Source organism: Lissotriton vulgaris, chromosome 7 (genome assembly GCF_964263255.1).
Source record: "Lissotriton vulgaris chromosome 7, aLisVul1.2, whole genome shotgun sequence".
NCBI lineage: Eukaryota > Metazoa > Chordata > Amphibia > Caudata > Salamandridae > Lissotriton > Lissotriton vulgaris.
In genome coordinates, this window is record NC_141695.1 from 128,685,726 (window position 1) to 128,710,882 (window position 25,157).

The 25,157-nt window shown below is 44.7% G+C and overlaps 1 protein-coding gene across 1 annotated transcript in view; it reads left to right on the forward strand.

Moving 5' to 3' along the window:
- LOC147700983 (uncharacterized) overlaps positions 1-25,157 on the forward strand; it is a 151,510-nt gene that overhangs the window by 14,097 nt on the left and 112,256 nt on the right. The window lies entirely within an intron of this gene.

The following is a 25,157-nucleotide window of genomic DNA, read 5'->3' on the forward strand; positions in this document are numbered from 1 at the left end:
GTTCCCACAGGAGCCACAGCCAATTGTCAATATTTTATTGATCCTGACACTAATTCAAAAGGGTTAAACCTTACATGGGGACTCATTCTGTTATGAAAGCAGAACACAGTGGCAGTCGCTGCACAGCCTATCAGAGCTTCTGTATCCGTGGGACCTGGAGAAGAACAGTTTGTTTTTTAAGAGGGTTTAGGATAGTCTTAAATTCAAGACAGGTTTAAAGAGACTTTAATATTCAACATTACTGGGAAATTGATGCAGGGGTTCTGAGGATCTAAGCCATCTACATTTGAATGCGAACACTCATCAGTTGACTCCTTTTCCTTGACACATCAGGTCAGTGGTAAAATCATGAGGAAGAGGGAGAAGAGGGGGAGTTTAGATAGCCAAATGTGACCAACCAGATCAACATTACTGAGTCAGGTGACCTCCTCAAAACCACCCTGAGAAAAGAAGAGCTACCTATTAGAACCTCCAGAAGAGAAGTGAGATCAGAAAGAGCTCAAGTCACAAGCTCTGCACAGCCAACTCCATCCTCTTTGTCATCATGAGATTGTTCGCTGCTGGTGCCAGCCTCTTCTTAGTTTTCATAGCTGCAGGTGAGTTCATACAATGATGTTTACTAAGCTATGTGTAAAACAGACTATGGGGGACAGATGTACGACCATTAAGTTTAGCGAGTCGCAAATTGTTCAAAATTGTGACTCATAATTTGCGACTTGTTAAACTTAATGGGCAACAGTGAATCAGACACTGTTTTCGATTCCCAATGGGCTCACAAATTGCATGCCTTGTGAATATTAATGAAGCTGCCGCAATTTGCGACCCCAATGGGAATGGCTAGCACTCCCTGGAATGGTGGCCTGCTTTTGTCAGCCGACCACCATGTCTAGGACTGCTTTTAAATGAAGCATTTTTTTTGCAGCCCGTTTTCCTCAAAGAAAAGGGGGATGCTTTTAAAACAAAAAGTTTCAGTTTCATTTTTTAAGGGTAAGCAGTGGTCCCTGGGACCACTGTCTGCCCTTAAAAATATTTCCGCACCCATTCACAAAGGGGAAGGGGTATTCTGGGGACCCCTTCCCCTTTGCCAGTGGTTTACCACCTACTTGTAGTACGTATTGAACTGCGATTGTTTTGCAGCCGCAAATGCAGTCGCAAAACAACAGTACTTGGCATGGTAGCTCGCTATTAGGAACGAATGCCCCTTCCTAATAGCGAGAGTCGCAAATTCTATTTTGTGAGTCAGTGACTCTCAAAATAGTATTTGTACATGCCTGCAACATTTTTTGCAGTTGCAAACGAGCAGATCTCCCATTTGCAGCCGCAAAAAAGGGTTGTACATCTGGCCCTGGGACTTACATGTATAACTTTCCTCGTGAGTGTGTTTTTTTCAATTCTTTATTAAAAGGTATATTTCTTAAAGGTTGGTCATCAAATTGTTGTTTCTTTTGCCATATGATTCATCTACTGGATTGGGTTTTGGACCATAAATAACGCAAGAATGGCACAAAAAAATGTATCTTGCTCAATCAAGCTGCTAACGCCAAGCTGAAGGCGTTCCTATTAATACCAAGGTGATTTCTGTAATTGACTGCAGCTAGCTTGAGGTATCTCCATGTTGAGTGTCCATCTCTAAATCAAGGCTGAGCTGATTTGTACTCTTCAGACTATTGAAATGAAAGCCTCTCTGATTCAACCATAGCAAGCTTGTACACAGCTAACATCCAAATGCTTACTCTCCTACAATACTAACAAGCTCAACATTATATTGCTACCAATACCAAGCTGACTCTTCTCCGTATAAACAATCTGCACTTTTCTCCTGCTAAATGGTATGTCTACATGTATTAATATAGTGTTTCTATATTGCGAACATAGAAGAAAGGTAGTAGAGTGCTGCATATAACTTTCATTAGTCTGAGCTCTTCTAAAACCAACCTGTACTTTATTGCTACTAACACCAAGCTACGTTCTCCCTTATTAGCACCAATGTGAGCTCTATTTCTATTGATAACAAGTTGAGCTACCCACTAGTCATAAAAAACTGAGCAGCTCCCCTACTAACACTAGACTAAGCTATCCTCCTATTAACAATAAGCTGCTCCCTCCTGAGTCCTACAACAGGCTGTTTTATCTCCCAATTACGCTAAGCTCTGTTCCACCCCTATTAACACTAAGCCGAACTAACCCCTTATTATAAATACTGTATTAAAAATAAGCTGCGTCATTCTGCATCTAATTACAAGATGAACTCTCCACCTACAGACCCTTTCAGACATTGGCTACTATGGTTCAGTTGGCACTGCCTTCAGCTGTTGATATCAACCAATGGTATTACACAGATGTAAACTATTTAGAAAGGTAGTGTCATGTGCCCGAGTAGGAATTAGTAGCATTCTAAAACGTACACAACCCTTCATTAAAGTTGCCTACCCTTTGCACCGACCTTGCTGACACAGAACAATGTGAGCGAACACCATAACACTGCCTTGGCATTAGGTACAAGGCCCACACATGCGCAATAGATATGTGTTTATTATTATATCCATATGGAGACCCAGCTATCTGTAGAACACAAACAATGGTAACTATCACATATCAACCGGAGGCAAGGCTGGCATTTTCTATATATAACCTTTTGTTGCTAACATAATCAGAGGAGGTACTTCTGCTGACTTTGAGGGGCAGCTGTATGATGGATCTTTTGCCTATCTGCTGTCTGACATCTCCATGAGTTGTGTCCAGTTCGAGACCAAGATGGGGTCCAATACTCTTAACCAATATTTAAATCAGTTACATTATCCAGAAGGTGGTTTCTAGGCAGATCATACATTCACACCCTTGACACATAAGTTAGGATAAGCCTCATAGCATTACCCTTGATTGCTATTATCTTTATATTATGTACGCATAAAAAAAGCTGTCTCGACAAGACAGTGGAACTCTTTGTTTTTATTCACTTTGTTGACACTCATTATAACCTTTTTCTGCATTTGTCTATTAATCATTGCAGCTCATATTTTATATGTGAGCATCACTACTGCTCATTAAATATTGAAAACGTCCCTTCATTTATTTTTTGTTTAATTCTCTGAGCAAAACAGAGCATGAGTTATTGATCGAAAAGTTCTAAGTCCATCACTACTGTTCCTGAGGAAACAGAATTGTCATGTTCAGGTGTTGCCAGAACTGTTTGCTCCCTGTAGAGGTTATGGGTGGCTAACGATGGTACTGTGAGCTAGCTGGTCCAAGGAACAACATATCAAATGGAGGTGCAAGGTAGGATTGTGGCACCTTCCTAGGTTTTTGTCAGACATGGATTTTCTACTTATTTTTGGAAACTATACGGCATGTCATCACCAGTATTGGTTGGTTTTGTATTTTGTATGGATAAACTGAGTAGTTCCATTGAGATTCCTCAGAGATCACTATAACCTTTTAAAACCAGAGATGTCCTTGGTGTTAGGAAATATTCTTCTCGGCTGAGGAAGTTACCCGATTTATTGGCTGCTAGTAAATTGAAGCTTGAAAGGAAATCGTTCCCACTGGGTAAGTTGGATATTATATTCCATTTCCTAAAATACCATGGCAAAAAATATTATTGAAAACTGCAGGCAAACAGACACTCAAAAACTGCTACAACATGTCCTTACCCTAGAAGATGTGGAGATTACCTTTATGGTAAAGGCGCACAAAGCGTTTAGGACAGAGGTATTTTAATCTTGGGTCAAATTCCCTGCTGCAGATGATGCTACACAGCTATTTCACAAATATGAAGTAGGTGAAATACATGTAGAATATACTGCATATGAGGAACTAGAAATTCCTCAAACGTACCAAGAACATACCTATTGGTTTAAAGGTGCCCTTTTCCCCATAGTATGCAAGACGTGAGACTGGGCCAACTCAGCAATGAGGGGGTAACATGACCAGTCTTAGCCGGTTACACACCGCATCCCAATGTTGATCATCTGACAGCAGACCAGATACGAGGATTATTCAATAACCTAGTAAAAATATACAGAAAGCTTCACAATTTGTAATGCACCTGTCAAGACTGTTCGAGCTGTAGCACCACAGTTAGCTGCAGCAGGCATTAGCCCTTAAACATTGAATGCAGTAATGGGATAAACACCCACCAAAATGGAAAGAAAACAGTTTTTTTTCTATTGGGCAAAAGATCTCCAGCTTGAAGAAGTATTACCCTATACAAGCCGACAGGAAAAGCTTGGGATACTAACAATTGCTTGCCAAAGGGTGATGGCTCCCCTAGTAGGAGAATGGGCATTGCAGCAGTACATATGAGAAAGAAGTAGTGGAAAAATAAGAAAAATAAATAAAACACTCAATCACGGGGTGGGTCACCTACAAATGAATCTATTGAAAACCATTACAACAGAAGTAACCAAGAAAATGTTAAACCAACTGACAGGTATTAGATACTGATCCACGTTCTTCGTGTTTCTTTCAGGGCACATTCAACAGGTGCTCGGGAAGAGGAGGACAGTCAGAGCGGAGATCAGAAGAGCAAATGAAAGAAATAAAGGACTCACAACACGTATCTGAATTTATAGTGAAATGTCAAACCTAAAATATAAAAATCTCAATTAAAAAAAAAAAGAAGGTAGTCGTATTAAAAGTCAGGCATGCCCCGGATTTTGAGGACTCTGTTTCTGAATAGGAAATGAGAATTGACAATGTTGGAGAGTGCACCAAAAGTCACAATAGTTTGCCAAACTGATAGATTGTCTGGTGGGAGTAGTGCTGACTGAGTATATCACAATGGATACAACTGATAAGATTTTAGACGTCTAACATTGGTTGCCAAAATTCCAGCTATGTTTGGTGAGGCATGTTCCAAGGTTTAATATTGTCCTCTTTTGGGAGGAAGTCACTCAGGGTTATGACATCTTACTGGCCGTAAAAGTTTGACCACCTGACTTCGTGCTGGATTGCCCATAAGGGGAAACTGTAATTTTGCTGGCTTTCTCCAACCCTGTTCCAGAATCAATTAAACTATCACATGCCAGGTGAGTGGAGCTAGCTAATGCATTAGACAGCAACCATGTGGGGTAGGTTTATGGTTTGCCTTAACATGTATACCATTGAGCACTTCAAAACAAGCTCAAAGACAATACCCAATAAAAACTGAACAACTTGAATATCAAGGTATGGTTTAAAGTTGCAACTCATCAATAATTAATCCTCAGTTTCCAGTTATAAAACCATATCAATCATACTTATTAGTATGAGATTACAGACATTTGAACACAGCTACTCGAACATTCGCAGTACAAAATGCACACAGTGCTGCACAAATGAATAACATTGCGTGGAAGAAATACAAAACAAAAATAGTTAACTCAAATAGATTTTTCTGCCAGAATATAGCACACAAAAGCTGGTATTTGACTGCCTTTGTGGTGCTAGGCTCTCATAAACAATTCTGCCATTCACTACAATGGTATAGGAATAGCCCCGGGCTGTTTTCAGCCAGAGTCATAAAATTACTTGAGAACTTTGATGATCAGGCATTGTCATATGTCAATGACATATATTTTACAGACAATGACCTGAAGCAGCACTTGACCATAGTGGAACACATCATTTTGGGGTTTGCTCACATGGGCTATAGATTCAGTTTCAAAAATCAATAATTGCCCACCTCAGTGTCTTATTTTTGAGATACAAGCTGTCAAGTGAAGGCAAGAGCCTTGGAACTTATTTTTTTTAAATGCACATTGCTCCAACCACCAACCACTTAAAAAGGTTACAATCCATATAAGGATTTCTAAATTTTGACAGGACAGACACTCCTGATTATGCAGAACAGGTAGACCATTCATGACTTAAGTTGTCTGGACTTTTTACGCACTCTTGAGACAGAATAACAAATGGAAATGTTGAGTTCCATCCAAGCTGATATGATGGATGTGAGAAGTTGGCCTTATATGTAGTGCTCACTATTCTAGTGATCACGTAGTATCATTCCAAACGACCCTTATTGATGATTGGTTGTAAGTCAACCGTTAGACCAGCTATCCTAGTAGCATGGACAAGAGCAGTCTTTAGGCTAAACTCTAGAGGGCGTGTTAAGCCAGCTGTTATACCATCACATATACCCCTTGAACACCAAGTGAAAGGACACCACACAAGTTGTTATGAAAATAAAGTATATTTATTTAGAACACAACAGCCCTGGACTCTTTATGAGGACAGGGCGCTAAGCACAATACAAAGCTCTTAGGAAAATACGCAAAGTTGCACAATTTACACAAATGCCCGAGGGGCACGAAAAACCATATACTCTAAAAGTGGAATGCGAAATTACTAGCAGGTAAGTACTACTCTAATAGGCTTTAGGATCGCTAGGACTTGACTACTGAACCTTCAGATTACTAGCAGGAGGCCTAGGGAGATCGGGTGCAGAGTTTGCACTCTCACGCGGGATGCGGGATAAAGTCTATGGAAGCTAGATTTCGTAAAGTTAGAGTTATCGGACGAATCCGACTAGGTAGAGCTGAAACGAAAAAGAATCTGGACCTTTGGATAGCAAAGCTATGCTGGAGCACCGAAATGCTGAGTTTACCTAGCCCAGGGGCTGCGGATGCATAGGTCTGGAAAGACGTCGGGAATCCTCGTTGCAGTCTATGGAGCCTGAAAGAAGAAGTTGCTGGCAGGCGACCAGTGTTGAAGTTCGAAGGGATCCAAGCCTGGATCGAAGATGGAAGACACCTGTAAGCAGAGGGGACCAAGTTCTGAATCACTAGCCAGTGATTAGATGGGCACCAGGATGGCACCGGATGGAGTCACCTCGACCAGGTGAGTGGGCGACGCTAGGCTCTGCAGTCTCACGGACCAGGAGGTGTTGTCGGTGACCAGGATGGAGGTGCGAGCTGTCCCACGATGGTATCTGCTGTCGACGTCCCTGGACCCAGGATTGGGGCAACAAGTCTTGGCAAATGCAAGCCCACGCGGTGGACTTAAAATGGCATCTGGAGTGGACCAGGAGGGTCCTGGGTGCTCCTCTGTTGGAGGGGAGCAAGGGCGAATCTGGAGCAACCCGACCAGTGTTGGAAATGTCGTCGTTCGTCGTCGGGAAGGCCACAAGCCAGCAGGCAAGTAGCCAGACAACGCGGTGAGCAGCAAAGAGCAGAAGGGCCCCACGCAGATCTCGTGGATGCTGGGGGGCTGGACTTTGGTGCTGTAGCTGCTCAGGGTTAGGGCTTCTCACACCCCAAAGCACTCACTCGAGGATCCCTCGGCGGTCATGCTGGGCAAGCGTCTTGCAGTCCTGAAGATGGCCGGTCCCTCGAGGTCTCGTCACACCCATGAATCTCAGCTGGGCTGATGATGCAGGTAGAGGTCAGAGGTGCCAGGGAAGCTGGTTCTTGTCGAGCTGGGCAGTCTTGATCTGGGGGAGAGACTTACAGCAGACCGCGATGCTTGGATGGTGCCTGCGGGTGCAGGGTGGCTACTCCTTAGCCACAAAGGAGAGTCTTCTGAAAGGTTCAAGAGTTCTTTCATGGAAAGTCATCAAGGTTCGGAATTATCTAATTTGGTAGGGGTCCCCGCTCCCACCTTTATACTAAAGAAAGGGGCTGGTACGGGACTAGGTCTTGCCCATGGGTGGGACCAGAAAGGGGGGTGGTTACACCCCTCTCCCATGCCGGACTTTCCCCAGCTCAGGGGCTGGTGTGCTGCTGGAACCGGTTCAGACTGGCAGATGCATAGTGAGCACCGGGGTGCCACTTGCAGTCACCTTCCTATTCAGCCCTGCCTACCTAGGATACACAAAACCCTGTCTGGGTCGGTGCTAGCACCACCCCTGACAGGAAACCCTTTGTCCAAGCTCTCCTCCCTTGAAGGACTCCCAGCAGCAGGAGGTCAGACTTGTGTCTGTGGTGGCAGCATCCATTTTGTGATGCTGAGGCTCGAGTTAACTTTAACCGGGGTTCACAGTTACATACATGTCGTGTCCCTCTAGAAGGGTGGAATGCTAACGCCGTCGCCAGAATTGGTGAGGGGTTAGTATTCCAATTCGTATGACACCTTACTCGACATGTTTTGATAAAGCGATACCAAAGATAGCAAATAACCGCGAAGATTATAATGCACTTAAGAGTATATGGTACGCGTTATCATGGAACAGCTATTAGGACTTGGTTCCGCAAGCTGCAGACGGGCTCAGCTCATGCCAGAGCACCATCTCACATGATTCCATGCACTCTGCCTTCAGGATTGTTAAGGCCTGCCATAGGAGTGACTGATAGGAATCTATGTGTCTATTTTAGGGTTAGATTTAGGTATACTATATCTACAGCAAAGGGTGATTACACCACTTTGCCCCAGCTGTCGTGCAGCCAGTTGTGTCAGATTTAGATGGCCAGCCAGGGGTGGCATAATACATGCTGCAGCCCCTGGTAGGCCCTGGGTACACCTATGCCCTGAGTTACAGGGTCTGATAAGGTGGCCCAGTACCAATTGGTAAATGCACCTAAGGTACACATGTCAATTTAGTGAGAGAACAGCAAGGCTGTGGGTCTGATTAGCAGGCCCACAGCCAGAGAAGTCGTAAACCAGTGAAGCAAAAAGCAAAAATCTGGGGTGATCATAAGATTGCAGACCCTACTCTCCTACAATGGCTTCCAAACATTTACACACATATGTAAACACAACAAACCTGGTGATCCATGTAATCATGGGGACATCAGGCTACATATATGTCCCGTTCAATGAAGGTGTTATACCGATTTAATATAAATCGCATCCCTATACAAATGCTGAAAAGCAGTTTGTACAGACCGAAAAAATTCTGACAGCAGTCCAGACTGTTGTAGTTAGAGAGCGTGCAAAGGAAATGACTTATTGTCATGACATAGTTATCAGCTTTAGAGGGGGTTGCAAGAGGTAGCATTCCGAATGCAAAAGTTCTACATCTGAGATGGCTACAATGGGCAAACTCCCTGACTGCCACAGAATTGGACTACACATTTGGCTCTATATTACAAACATGGACATTGCTCCAGTACTAGCAAGAATGTTGTTTAAATAATGAAATATTGCCTGTAGATCACTATGGCCACACATCATTCATACAGATTTTTCTAGACAATTGCCCTAGGGACAAAACAGCAATATCCAGCGGCATACTGAGTTGTAAAAGGGCATATGCATGATGGAACCTTCCATCCTGAGTAAACCTACACATAGTCACTAGGTGAATCCATGACACAGCTTGCAGAACTTAAGGCTCCAGTACTAGCACTACAGAATTCAGATGTTGGATTCCCCCCAATCTGTGTTTATGATTTGTATTGCTGTGTGCAGTCATATCATTAGTATCTTCATTATTGGAGCCAGGATGGATTCAGGGATTCAAAAGGCTGCACAGAGATGCATACATTGCTTCAGAAACAGGTGGCAAAGCAAAAAGAATGCTTGCCACAAACTAATGTCGTCCAAAAGTTGAGTCACCAATTTATTGGTGTGCACATTGCAGGGAAATCATTGGCTGATGAGGCAGCAAAGGTGATGGTTTGCACCACCACAGTTACTTTGATAACTCATTCCAGTATCAGAATAGACAGATACAGGCCATCAATGCTGTGTGCAATGACACACACTTACCAAAAGGCTTTCTACTCAAGTACTCCTACAAGTAAATTGCAAAAAACATAATGTGTGCTCAGATTCCAGGTGTGGGGGACAGAGTAATACCAAATCGTAATAACAGACTAAGACTAATGCTGCCAACATATGAGGGTATGGCTTCTTCAAATGCAGGGGGGCCTGCTATGATTTCTCTTTTACAACAACGCTACTGATGGCCCGGTCTTTACAAACAGACTATGGAATTTGTCCTGAGATGTAACATCTGTCAACAGATGAGAGGTTCCACAGCAGTGCACCCACCCCAGACACCTCTTTTTATTTCTAACATGCCTTTTACTTGTGTATATTTGGACCGCTACAGCCCCTATCATTGGATGGTGCTGACAAGTACATTTTAGTGGCAGTGGTTTCCTGCTTTTCAATTCCTCTGGAAAATGCAAAAACAACAGTTGAAGGACAGAATGCAGAACATTGTCAAGACATTCACACCAATACAGAGATCTGGCCCTAAAACCATCGTTTTTTTGCTCACCATGCCATTCCAGTTTGAACCCAGCCATATGCAAATCAGTATTGACCCTTTGACCCATGGGAACAGTCCAGCCCGAACTGCCAAGCCCTCATCAGCCAGGATAGCTTGATTCCAGTGGCATATGGGTCAAATCAAATCCAATCAAACATTTATAGAGCGCACTACTCACCCGTGATGGTCTCAAGGCAATTTGGGGTGGGTGCGGGGGGGTGCTGCTACTGCTCGAAGAGCCAGGTCTTTAGGTGCTTCCTGAAGCTGAGATGGTCCTGGGTCAGTCATCGGTGAGTGGGGAGGGAGTTCCAGGTCTTTGCTGCCAGGTAGGAGAATGATCTTCCTCCGGAGGTGGTTCGGTGAATTCGTGGGGCGAGGGCGAGGCTGGTGGAGCGAAGCTGGCGGGTGGGGGGTGTAGAACAAGATTCGGCTGTTGAGGTAGTCGGGCCCATGTTGGGGAGCGCTTTGTGTGCATGGGTGAGCAGTCTGAATGTGATCCTTTTGTTGACGGGGAGCCAGTGGAGGTTTCTCAGGTGGGTGGTTATGGGTATGCACAGATGTGAGTCCCGTGCTCTCACGGTTATTTTCAGACCCCATCCTATAATCTCGTAGATTTGCAGAAACATCTTTATTGACATGTTTCCTATCTTTCTCAAACTGTGGACAAAATTGATTGACCAATTCCATTTCTGCCTTTGGCATATGTTAGAATAGACAAAGGCAATTTGGGGGCAAAGTCACTTCAATTCATCAAAGGTTTCCTTGATAGGCATTTCCAGACCTACCCCATTTAAAGTGCCTAGGTCATCTCCAGTACGGTGCACAATTATGAGGTCAGGGTGTTGGAGATGCAAAAAAGGATTTAACCAACGGCATCAATTGGTGCCATTTTAACCCTCTCTTTCCAATCCACTTAATGTCTACATTTGGCAAAGCTAGGTCATTGTCAATGTCTCTGTTTTCAGCATATCTTTGGCTCCAGGAAATGTAGCTGTGTCCCACAATCCACACTATTAGCATCTTGAAGGGAGGTCTGGATGCACTCAGAAGGTGTCTGTATGTGAAATGGCAGTTTGAAAACTAAGATTTTTCTGAAATGGTGGATAAGATGCAGTTTTGAAAAGAAAGAAATGATTGGCTGTTTGAGAACATTCTAGAGTGTAAAGTAGGGTGCATGTTTCTGTTTTTTAAAAGCATGTTTCTTATTGGTTAACACAAACTGATTGAAATGAACATGACTTAGGATAAGGTGATATTTTGAAAAGTCAAGCACATTTGCTGTTTGGATTAGCAGCATTGTGTGCTCTACGTGTGACCTGTGTGCTCAGTTGAGTGTTCCATGAACTGTTACTGTGGTAACAGGCATTAAGCAGATTGGCGGTAGGGTTCAAACTTATGTCAATTGGAAAGGGTTGCAATGTGTAACCAATAGAAATGTGTGTACGGTTTTGAAATATTGTGCAAAGCAATGTGATTTGATACAGACATGTTTATGTGTGCAGAATGAGAGAGAACGTTTGCCATGTTTTGGTTTTGCTAAGAGCAGTACAGTACAGATATTCTGAATAAGAAAAGCTGGTGAGTGACTGACATACTTCTTAATCTACAAATCAATTTGAAAGGTGAGTTATTAATTTGTGAGGGGTTGTATGTGGTGCCTTTGTTTTTAATAAGACTAACGTGTTTCTACTGCTAAAGTGCATGGAATAGTCTTGCTTGTCTAGAATCACATTGTGAGTCTGTCTGCATTTGGGCAACTATTGTCAGAGAAGCATTTAGGGAGTTCATGTCTTTGTAGACACATAACTGCTTAAAAACCTATTCTGTTCTCAAGTTTTGGTAGTAGTAGAAACCAGTCATTGCTTATGTATTTGCAAAATGAGTCAGACTTTCACACTAAAGTGCAGAACTAAAATATTTGGAATGTGTGCAGTCACCTTACGTCTTCCAGACTAGTAAATGTGTTTTAGTAAAGTCCAAGGGATAGTGTTGCTCATCGAGAACCACATTATGAGTCTGTGTGCATTTGGGAACCATTGTGACAGAAGCATTTTGGAATTCATGTTTTTGTAGACACATAACTGTTCAAAAACCTACCCTGTTCTCAACTTTTGGTAGAATTAGAATGTATGTGTTAAATGAGTCAGGCTTCCGCTCTAAAGATCAGTAGTAACATATGTGGAATGTGTACAGTCACCTTACCTCTTCCAGAGTAGTAAATGTGTTTTGGTAAAGTCCAAGGGATAGTGTTGCGTATCTAGAATCACACGGTGAGTCTGTGTACATTCGGGAACCATTGTGACAGAAGCATTTGGGTACTTCATGTTTTTGCAGACACAACTGCTTAAAAACATATCCTGTTTTTTATGTTTTGATACAATTAGAAAGCAGTCATTGCTTATGTATTTGCAAAATGAGTCAAGCTCGCAAATTAAAGTGCAGTACTAAAATATGTGGAATGTGTGCGGTCATCTTACCTCTTCCACTGTAATAAATATGTTTTGGTAAAGTCTAAGGGTTAGTGTTTCTTGTCTCAAATCACACTGTGAGTCTGTGTGCATTTGGGAACCATTGTGACAGGAGCATTTGGTAACTTCACCCAGTGTCTCTCCTTGTACTACTCTCACCGTTCAGCCAGTTTCAAGGTACTCATGCAGCGATTCAGGACATTAGCACATGGACTGCTACAAACTCTTATAAAATTCCCCAGTCATTATGCATACACCCTGTTCCTGCTCTTTCACTCCTTTAGTGACCCTTTCAGCACCATGTACTAATCCATTCACTGAAGTAAAAATCAACCAATTATAAATACACCCAGTGTCTCTCCTTGTTCTACTCTAATCATTCAGTAAGTATCCAAGTACTCATGTAGTGAGCCAGGGTTTAGCTCATGGACTGCTTCAAACTCCTATGCACTATGCATGTAGTCTTCTAACCACCTACTCACTTGAGTTTCAGGGCTACAATTCCCCAGTCATTGTCCATACACTGCTGCAAACACCCTGTTACTCCCCTTGCGTTCCTCTAGTGACCCTTTCAGCACCATGTACTAATCCATTCACTGAAGTAAAACTCAAACAATTATAAATTCACCCAGTGTCTCTTCTTGTCCTACTCTAATCCTTCAGTCAGTATCAATGTGCACATGCAGCAAGCCAGGCCTTAGGACATGGACTGCTTCAAACTCCTATGCACTATGAATGTAGTGCTCTAATCACCTACACCAGAGGTCTTCAACCTATGGGGCGCGACCCCCAGGGGGCTCGTGGAGTCCTTGGAAGGGGGTCGCAGATTCTTTCAGACCATGCACTTCCTGGCGTTGGGCTGATTGAGGGTGCTCACGGCGGAGGCCTAATTCACACCGAGGGGTGAGAAACATCATAGCCACATTAACAAGTATAAGGTCTTTTAAAAACCTGTGAAGTACTCGGGTGTGGCTTTGTGTGTGTCCCTGAAGCTGTTTCAGCGGGGCTCACATACATGAGCTGGGGGGGCTGGGGGAGGAGACTGTAGTGTAGCCTTTTGAGTTCAATATACATTGCGCGCCTGGAGCTGTGGGTCCCGTTACACGTCCCATAAATCATTAGTTCACGTCCCAGGAGCCTTCATACCTGGCGCCTGTATAGGAGAAATGTGCCTGAGAGTCTGTTCTTCATGGTGAGATTTTGTTACAGCCCTTCTGTCCCCTCCACCCCCCTCCGCCCCCAGCGGGGAGGCACAGAGATGCCCTCCCATGAGCGGGAATGAAGAAGGAAGAAGACGCAGAGAGATACTGACTCCCCATGAGAGAGGCACAGAAAAGGTAGGTGGATTAATGATGGGTGGATGGATGGATGAAAGGGTGGACTGATGCACAATGGATGTAAGGATAAAGGATGGATGAATGTGTGAAAAGGTGGGTGGATGAATGATGAGCCAATTGATGAAAGGGTGGATGGATAGATGAAAGGGTGGATGGATGAAGGATGGATGGAAGGATGAAAGGGTAGATGGATGAAGGATGGATGTATGGATGGATAAAATGTTGCACGGATGAATGATGGATGGGTGGATGTGTGAAAAGATGGGTGGATGAATGATGGGTGAATGGATGGATGAAAGGGTGGATGGATGAAGGATGGATGTATGGAAGGATGAAAGGGTGGATGGATGAAGGACAGATGTATGGATGGAAGGATGAAAGGGTGGAAGGATGAAGGATGGATGTATGGACGGATGAAAGGGTGGATGGATGGATGAAGGATGGATGTATGGATGGATAAAAAGTTGCATGGATGAATGATGAATGGGTGGATATGTGAAAAGGTGGGTGGTTGAATGATGGGTGGATGGATGGATAAACGGGTAGGTGCGTGGATAGATGGATGTATGGATGAAAGGGTGGATGGATGAAGGATGGATGTATGGATGGAAGGACGAAAGGGTGGATGGATGAATGATAGATGTATGGATGGAAGGATGAAAGGGTGGAGGGATGAAGGATGGATGGATGGAAGGATGAAATGGTGGATGGATGAAGGATGGATGTATGGATGGATAAAAGGTTTCATGGATGAATGATGCATGGATGGATGTGCGAAAAGGTGGGGGATGAATGATGGGTGGATGGATGGATGAAAGGGTAGGTGGATGGATGTATCAATGTATGGATGAAAGGGTGGATAGATGTATGGATGGAAGGATGAAAGGGTGGATGGATGAAGGATGGATGTATGGATGGATAAAAAGGTTGCATGGATGAATGATGGATGTGTGAAAAGGTGGGTGGATGAATGATGTGTGGATGGATGGAAGGGTGGATGGGTAAAGGATGGATGTATGGATGTAAGGATGAAAGGGTGGATGGATGAAGGATGTATGTATGGATGAAAGGATGAAAGGATGAAAGGGTGGATGTATGAAGGATTGATGGATGTGTGAAAGTATGGGTGGATGAATGATGGATGGATGGATGTGATGAGGTCTAACAGGCGCATATATAATTGTCAAAGTTGATAATGAGGAGTACCAGTTTCTAGAAACATTTGTCGGAAGGGGGTCCTTATGCCTAAAAAGGTTTTACAAGGGGGTCTCGGCATCAAAAAGTTTGAAGACCTCTGACATACCCACTTGTGTTTCAGGCCTACAATTCCCAAGTCAGTATTTATACTCTCCTCCAAACACTCTGTTACTCCTCTTTCACTCTTTTAGTGACCTTTCAGCACCTTGTAGTAATCCTTTCACTGCAGTAAAATACAACCAATTATAAATTCACACAGTGTCTCTCTTTTTAGTACTGTGATCTTTCAATCAGTACGTAAGTACTCATGCAGTTATCTGGGCCTTTATATTTGGACTGGTACAAACGCCTATGCACAATGCATGTAGTCCTCTAACCACCTACACACTTGTATTTTAGGCTTAAAATTCCCCAGTCAGTATTAAGTATGGGCAAATTTTGCAAATCCGTGGCACGCGAATTCACAAAAAAATCTGCGAATTTTCACACGAACTCGCTGATTTTTTTGCGATTTGCAGAAATATTACTGGAGTATCTTCTACTGGCTAATCCAGTAAGTTCTACCTTGCTGGGTAAAAGTATAGTACTTTTCTACACTACAGCTGCATAAAGTGCCAGAGGAGTTGTCTCCAGTGACCATGTGTGTGTTACTATACCATTCCGCCGAAGGGCGCAGGGGTCCCTTGAGTGAGCTGGCCATAAAAAAAAAAGAAAATCCACCCGCGAGCGAATTTGCAAATTTTTCGGCAATTTTATGAGATTCCCGGATCACGAAATTGCCGAAATTCCGCAAATTTCGCGAGCGGAATGGATTTTTGGCCCACGCTTAGTCAGTATACATACACTGTGACTCAACTTGCACTATTCTAGTGACCCTTTCAGCACCATGTACTAATCTATTCACTGCAGTAACACACAACACATTATACATTCTGCCAGAGTCTCTCCTTGAACTACTCTAATAATTCAGTCAGTATCCATGTACTCATGCAGCAAGCCAGGTTTTAGGACATGGACAGCTTGAAACTCCAATGCACTATGTATGTAGTCCTCTAACCAATTACACACTTGTGTTTTAGGCCTTCGATGCCCTAGTCAGTGTCCATACACTCAAGCTAACACCCTGGCACTGCTTTTGCAATCCTATAGTGACCTATGCAGTACCATGTACTAATCCATTCACTGCAGTAATACACAAACAATTATACATTTACCCAGTGTCTCTCCTTATACTACTCTAATCATTCGGTCAGTATCCAAGTACTCATATGGTGAGCCAGGCCTTATCACATAGACTGCTTCAAACTCCAATGCACTATGCATGTAATCATCTAACCACCTACACACTAGTGTTTCAGGCCTACAATTCTTTAGTCAGTATCCATACATTGCTGCAAACACCCTGTTACTCCCCTTGCATTCCTATACAGTTATGTTTACACCGTGAATTACAATTTCAATTAGCGATGACAAAAGAAAATGGTTAAATGGTTTCTATATAAAATGTTTTTGTATAGTAATAGAAAAGTATAATTTATAAATGTATTAAAATACATTTATTTATGTTTATTTTTAATAGTTATTGTTTATCATCATTAAAATAAAGTTATGATGCCTGAAAAATCAAGAAAGAGAGAAGGACAGCTAAAGGACAATTATTTGAAGAAAATTCAACATCAAATATTGGATGACCAACATCATGTGGGTAAAAAGTAAAAATCTTCCTGTAAGACAACAAAGGACTTCATTAGAAAACTTTCAAAGCCTAGAAACAGTGTGCAGAATGTGCAAGCTACTGTGAATGGTTTGACAACAAAAAAGAATATGAATAACAGGAAAGGAAAAAAAAATGTAAATTGTAAGAATTCAATGTATGGCAAAAGAAGGCAAAATCAGTATAAAGAAATCCATTAAATTTGTTTTGTTATAATGGAGGGGTTCTTAATTTGCTCAAATATGTGAAAACATATAGAAAAAGAGCACTATTTTATAAAAAGAAGAAGCATATTTTTCGAGTGCCTGGAGATCAAGTGAGGCAACACTTTGGGGCTAAACTCACCGGTAGAAGGTCCCACAGCACCCGTCACCCTCCCGCCGCCGCCATTCAAACACGGCCGCAGTGCAGAGGGGTACTACATTACCCAGCGTCCCTTGCGGCGGAAGAGGAAGCCACCTGCCGCATTCTTGCGCCTGGAGGCACTATTAAAGACCCAGAGACCCGGTGGAGCGGGGGAACTTTTTCGAGTGCCTGGAGATCAAGTGAGGCAACACTTTGGGGCTAAACTCACCGGTAGAAGGTCCAACAGCAGCCCGTCTCCCTCCCGCCACCGCCATTCAAACGCAGCCACAGTGCGGAGGGGGACTACATTACCCAGCGTCCCTTGCGGCGGAAGAGGAAGCCGCCTGCTGCATTCTCACGCCTGGAGGCGCTATTAAAGACCCAGAGACCCGGTGGAGCGGGGGAACTTTTTGGAGTGCCTGGAGATCAAGTGAGGCAACACTTTAGGGCTAAACCCACCGGTAGAAGGTCCAACAGCAGCCCGTCTCCCTCCTGCCGCCGCCATTCAAACGCGGCCGCAGTGCGGAGGGGGACTACATTACCCAGTGTTCCTTGCCGCGGAAGAGGAAGCCCCCTGCCGCATTCTCTCGCCTGGAGGCGCTATTAAAGACCCAGTGACCCTCGCAAAAGACCCAACATATGAGTTAAAAAGCCAACTTCAGATAATCCTGGAAAAGGGATACAACCAAGGTTTTATTGGTAAAAAAGAATATGAATATTTGCAAAGCAAAAACCCAAGGATGCCTCTCTTCTACGTACTTCCCAAAATACATAAAAATGAAAAAACTCCACCTGGCAGACCTATAATTTCGGGTTGCAAGTCACAATGGAGACAATATCTAAATTTGTGGATTTCTTTTTGAAGCCCTTTATGAAAAATGTCGAATCCTTCCTAAAAGACTCTACGGATTTTATTAATAAGTTGTCTACAATTGCCTTTCAGGAGAGGCGCACACCATCCTGTCACATTGGATGTGGTATCATTATATACCCAAATTCTGCAAGATGAGGGCCTGGAGGAAATTGAACCCTTTTTGGAAAGCAGAGAGAGACCAATACAGGTTCCAACGGAGTTTATTATGGAATTGGCAACATTTGCGCTTAAGAAAAATTTCTTTAATTTCAATGGAGATTTCTATTATCAAGTGGCAGGAGCCGCAATGGGGTGTCCCTTCCCCCCAGAGCTAGCCATGTTGTACATGGCCAGATATGAAGAAAGATTTATCTATCAGGACAACCCTTTCAAACAATACATTGGGAATTGGAGTCGATATATCGACAGTATTTTCATGGTTTTCACTGGAAATGAAGAAAATCTTATGAAATTACATGAATGGCTGAATAACCGAAATAAAGACATCAAGTTGAGTATAAAAAAAATAAAAATGCCGTTCCTTGATGTATGGGTTATTCCATCGGAAGGTGGACTGATCACAACATTGTTAAAAAAAAAAGACTGACCGAAACAAAGCCCTACACTTTCAAAGTAACCACCCAAGAAACTTAAGGAAAATCTGCCTAAGGGAAATATCTCAGAAAAAGAAGGCACTGCCATTTCAAAGACGAATACATGCTACATGCCATGAAACTGACAGAAAATCTCAAAGATCAAGGGTATCCTAAAAGATTACTGAAGAGAGTGATGAAACGCGCTTGGTGGACACCAAAAGAAACACTCCTGGAAAAGAGAACTAGTGATCAACCAGACAGAATTGTCTGTGTATCAACATATTGTCCATATTATAATCTTTTAAAGAATGTAAATAATCAAAATTGGCACCTTGTAAGTAATCTGAATCAAGATTTATCTAATAAACCACTGTTTGCCTTTAAAAAGTATCACAGTGTGGCAAATCAAAAAAGTTCGAGCAGCAATGCCACAAAAAAATCCTACCACGCTAAGAACATTTCTAGGTCTACCTGCAATCCAAGGACATCAGAAGTGTGACACTTGTATCTGCTGTGCCAAGACTTCTAAGTTTCCCTGTTTGAACATAATGAAATATTTTGGAAACATGATGCATTTACCAATAGCAAATCAAGGTATGTCATATATGGAATTAAATGTCCATGTAATATGGCCGAGATACCCGCCACCCCCTCTCAACACAATCCCCGAAAGGAGGGAAACCGGAAACAGTTCTTGAAGTTTTTGGAAGTGGGATGGAGTGACCATCCCGGCCGTATTTATTAAAACAAAATTAAAACATTAAACGTTTCATGTTATGTACAATTTCATTACCATATTGCGATGTTTGGCTAACCTTAACAGATTCTCTAATACAGAGGTTCTCCTAGCCGAACTAGCATCTTACAAAACATTTCTTGACATATTGAAATTGTACAACCTAACGTTTAAGGGCCAACGGCAAGGTCATAACCGGTGTCAAGATCCCTAACCAGACTTACCCCTCCCACTTGGGCTGGGCGACAGCACGGAGGCGTACCTCAAGTGCAACTATTACCAATTTCCCTTGACTTGACGGGGGCACCTAAAGACTCGACGCCAGTTAAAGGTCGTTCGAATACTCGTGTGAGGTATCTAGAAGGTACCGTAGACCTTATCCCAACCCCACACAACTTACCGCATCTGCCGTCGCAGATGTCACTGGCCCCGGGAAATTCCCCAGGAGGGGGCTGTAACCCCTCCTACAAAGGAAGGGGCCTTGACCGCCTTTCCTTTACTTCCGGCGACCCATCCTTAGAAGGGACCGCCTCCCCATTGAGGGGCCAATGGCCACCTCTCCCGAGCGCTCCCATCCGTGTTGGGTGACGCCCACTCATAGGGATCTACTAATTAGTGCTCACCGATCATGACCTTACCGCCTACCAAAATAAATACGACAGTGCAAATTAACCTACGAATACATTGGCCACTATGACCGAAAGAGCATGCATTAAAAATTCAACACTAAACTGAATATCTTTAATGGCAAACATACTCAAAACGACCATTCTTTATTAACTCAACATTCACATGGCACTACAACCTGTATACGAAAACCGAAGCAAAATTAATCAACTTTATTAAACACAACTGGCTGTCTTCAGGGGCTGGTGGGTGGGTCAAAATTGTCTCTTTGTTCTGTCCCGAGCTCACGTGCAGCGAGGAGGTGCAGCTTCAGAGCACAAGAACAAGAGGATGTCTTCTGGTCTTGCGTCCCTTTTTATCCGTCTTCAGGGCGGGCGTATACCCGCCCCTGCCTGCCCCGAGGGCGTGGCTGGCTGCGTCGGTGTCTAGGCCAGCCCACTCTAGGGCGGGAACGAGCGCGCCCCAGCTACGCCACTTCGGGCATACCAGCTGAGGCGCGCCTCCCGCCCAAAAATGGCTTCCCGGGGGGATCGAGGCACTCGGCCATACGTTCGGGGGGACCGAGTTGGTCGCCCCTTTCCATATGGCCGAGATACCCGCCACCCCCTCTCAACACAATCCCCGAAAGGAGGGAAACCGGAAACAGTTCTTGAAGTTTTTGGAAGTGGGATGGAGTGACCATCCCGGCCGTATTTATTAAAACAAAATTAAAACATTAAACGTTTCATGTTATGTACAATTTCATTACCATATTGCGATGTTTGGCTAACCTTAACAGATTCTCTAATACAGAGGTTCTCCTAGCCGAACTAGCATCTTACAAAACATTTCTTGACATATTGAAATTGTACAACCTAACGTTTAAGGGCCAACGGCAAGGTCATAACCGGTGTCAAGATCCCTAACCAGACTTACCCCTCCCACTTGGGCTGGGCGACAGCACGGAGGCGTACCTCAAGTGCAACTATTACCAATTTCCCTTGACTTGACGGGGGCACCTAAAGACTCGACGCCAGTTAAAGGTCGTTCGAATACTCGTGTGAGGTATCTAGAAGGTACCGTAGACCTTATCCCAACCCCACACAACTTACCGCATCTGCCGTCGCAGATGTCACTGGCCCCGGGAAATTCCCCAGGAGGGGGCTGTAACCCCTCCTACAAAGGAAGGGGCCTTGACCGCCTTTCCTTTACTTCCGGCGACCCATCCTTAGAAGGGACCGCCTCCCCATTGAGGGGCCAATGGCCACCTCTCCCGAGCGCTCCCATCCGTGTTGGGTGACGCCCACTCATAGGGATCTACTAATTAGTGCTCACCGATCATGACCTTACCGCCACAGGCCCGGATAGTTGACCGGCTATCCGGGCCCCCCACAAAACTCCTAGCTAAAGGTCATGTTCCAACGTTTTTAACCATGCTAAGAAGTCTCCTATGAGTAACTCATTTCCCACCCGAGACAAATGCACACCATCCCCCAGATACATACTGTCATCATTAATACAACCGTGCGAGATAGAATGCAATGTCCTGGAACGAAACAACCTACTCATTTAGTTATTAAGTTTTCTAACAGAATGGTTCAAAGCAGGGATCGAAATAGCCCCCCGCCACACTTTTCGTGGGATCATATGAGACCACGCAATTATGCACCCCGGAACTTTCCTCGCCAACCAACTTACAGTGGAAAGCATTGCCTCCAGGAGAAGTCGTCTACCGGTGGTGACCAAATCATTGCCCCCTAAATGTACTATGACTATAGACGGCGGTGACCTCGTCCGCCCTAACAAACCCTCAAAGAATGCCTGAAACTGGTCAATACAGAGACCGCCCCTTCCGTAGAAGGACATTCTGTACCCGTATTCCCCAGCTACGTGAATCATGTCACCTGCTTCGAATACGTCTGCGGCACGCCTCACGTATGAGTGGCCCACGACCCACACCTCCTTTCTCACAGCCGGTGATGTCTGACCGCTGGCCCGGTGTTGGGTCGACTGCATAGTCCGCCCCGCCTCGAAGGCTTGCGTAACTGAAAACCAAACAAAAGACAAGAAGCGTGAGTACAGTATTACAGCTTCACAACATGTGCAACCGCACATACCTCTTATAACAATTGGAGGACCAACGCCCCACTCGTTTTACTTGTTCCACATTAAGACCCCTGGCTGTAGCTTCAGTGGCAGCCCCTATCCGAAAGGAATGGGTCCCAAACTCACCCGGGTCCAAGCCCGCTGCGGTAATTGACATCGCGAGCACCCGCTGAAACTGAAACTTCGTCAGTGGGGTGGCGTCCGCGTGTCTCAACAATGTCCCCACCCATGATGCCACCCTTCGTGCTAAGTAATCTTCTAAACACTTCACCGGACACATGGAAGACCCTGGAATCCTGCGAATGACTATGCAGTCTCCCACCCCACTTTGATCGGTTTTTGACTTGACAAAGGATACAGTCATAGTCTCACCCCTGATCTGAACGTGTTCCCGGCACAAACCCCCCGCCACATCCCGCTTGCTCCTTGCTACCAGCTCACTTATCCTCATAGCCCCGTGAAATGCAAGCGTAAAAGCAGCTCGGAACAAACAGGCCTCGAACTGAGACGAGCATATGGCGGGGAGTGTGGCCAGCAACTGGGACAACCTATCCAGACCTATCGGGCGCCTCTCATCTACTCTGCGACCCTCAAGGCGTTGCCACCCACGCAGCGCTTTCTGTACCACAAAAGACGCTGTCGGGTCCCGGATATTATGAGCCCTGGCAACAAAGGAGATGGCAGCACGATGCCTCTGGGCTGTAGCCACCGACTTCCCAGCCTTACGCAAGGACATCAAAAAATGTACTACCCAATCCTCATGCCCCCAAAGTCCCCCTCTCTCAGTCCCCAAAAAGGCTAAATAAGCCCGAAACGCCCCTTCGTATGCCTTCCTCGTCCTTGGTGCTAGACTCTCTCCCACGAGGTAACGAAGTTCGGGGCACCGAGAGACCAGAGAGCTTCGGGAAAGGGTGCTGGCTCTGGGTCCGCTGAGGGAAGGAAACCCGAGAAAGCCTGCATTTGAAAACGAGACAGCGCATCAGCAGCCTGATTCATCACCCCTGGGACATGTTTTGCTCTGAATACCACGTTCAGTTGCATACACAGTAAGACAATTTCTTTAAGCAGCCTTAAAATCATTTTACAACGTGCTGCCTGACTATTGATGCATTCTACAACGGTCATATTGTCAGACCAAAATATGACAGAGTGATTTTTGAATCCATCGGGCCAGGTTCTGAGGGCCACCAAAATGGGAAACAGCTCAAGGAAAGCAATATTACTCGTCAGCCCCTCTTCGTGCCACCATGTTGGCCACTTTTGTGCCGACCATTTTGTGCCGAAGATGGCGCCGAAACCCATGCTTCCCGCTGAATCCGTCCATAGACCAAGCTCTTCAGAGGACAAGGCCGGTTTGTTCCAGACGACTCGACCATTGAAATCCGCCAAAAATGCTAACCAAATACGCATGTCTTGGCGGACCTCGGCCGATAACCTCGTGCGATGATGACCCTCTTTTAGGCCGACCATCGCCTGTGCAATCGAACGGGAGAAGGGGCGGGCCATCGGGATCACCCTTAAGGCAAAATTCAACTTCCCCACCAATTGCTGCATATGATGCAGCGTAACTTTAGATGCAGTAATACACATTTGCAGGGCTGTCCTGAATTTCGACACTTTGGGAGCTGGTAAACGAAAACAACCCTCACTAGAGTCCAACTCGATCCCGAGAAACTCGAGGCAAGTCGTGGGACCCACAGTTTTACCTGGTGCCAATGGCACGCCAAATTGATTCATTAAAACACAAAATTCAGTCAAGGCCCGGGCACATTCATCATCCCCAGCGGCCCCAAGGAACAGAAAGTCATCGAGGTAATGCATCACATTCTGAAAACCCGTTTTCTTCGTGTAAACCCATTGTAGAAAACTACTGAATTTCTCGAAATATGCACAAGATATAGAGCACCCCATCGGCATACACCTATCCATGTAATACAAACCTTGAAACATGAATCCCAAAAGACGTTGGTCTTCCGGGTATACCGGGAGCAAACGGAACGCTGACTCGATATCTGATTTCGCCATCAGCGTCCCGGGCCCCAGGCGATTCAAAATGGCTACGGCCTCATCGAATGATGCGTACCGCACCGAACACATTTCTGGATCAATTGCATCGTTTACAGAAAGGCCATGAGGAGCTGATAAATTGTGAATCAATCGAAACTCGCCCGGGTCCTTCTTGGGGACCACCCCTAAAGGAGAACAAACAAAATTCGGTACCGGGGGAACACGAAACGGGCCGGCAACCCGACCTCGGGTAACCTCTTTCCGGATCTTATCCTGTACTACAGTCGTATGCTGCAAGACGGAAAGTTGATTTTTGCACGTCCCGACACCCTGAAAGTTCCCCACCGGGATGCGGAAACCATATGAAAAACCGTTTCGTAGCACCCCAGCAGAAGTACGATCTGGGTATTCGCTGAGCCAGGGAACCATCGCCAGGGTATCAATCGGGGTTGGTAAAGGCGCCCCTCGGACTATATTAGACCTGTTTGGCGCCTCCTCTACCCCCATTTTCACCCGATTTGGCTCTGCACGAGGACTCAGGATGGGGTGCCCCACAACCACTACATTCGTGTTTGAATTTACAAGATCCCGGGGGCCTAGTACATTTACTTCTGTTGAAATTGAAACAGAAACCCCTCTTCCCTGTATTGCCGGCGGGTCTCGGGTACTCGTCTGTACCCGTACCCGACCGAAAGGGCGTCCCCCCATTTTGGCGGGAGGACTCACCAACAGTACTCCCCACCAACGGCACTTTCAACATCCCCGACTCTTTCATTTTATTCCATGTCAAAGAATCGTAACAGTCCCAGGTTAAACTTTTGTTATGCTCCATCGCTTTCCTGAAAAGGTTGTCATAACAGAACCATTGGTTACCTTGGTGCGATGTCGAGTACCCCATAATTCGTGACTGATATACTGGAAATTCAGGGAGCAATTCAGGCCTACGTTCCCCCAAAATTGACGTAAAAATTCCCCAAGCATTACCCCAGTTACCAATATTCTCATTCACTTTAAAGGCGGCCATTTTGGCGCGCCAAACACTCGGATGCATCAGATC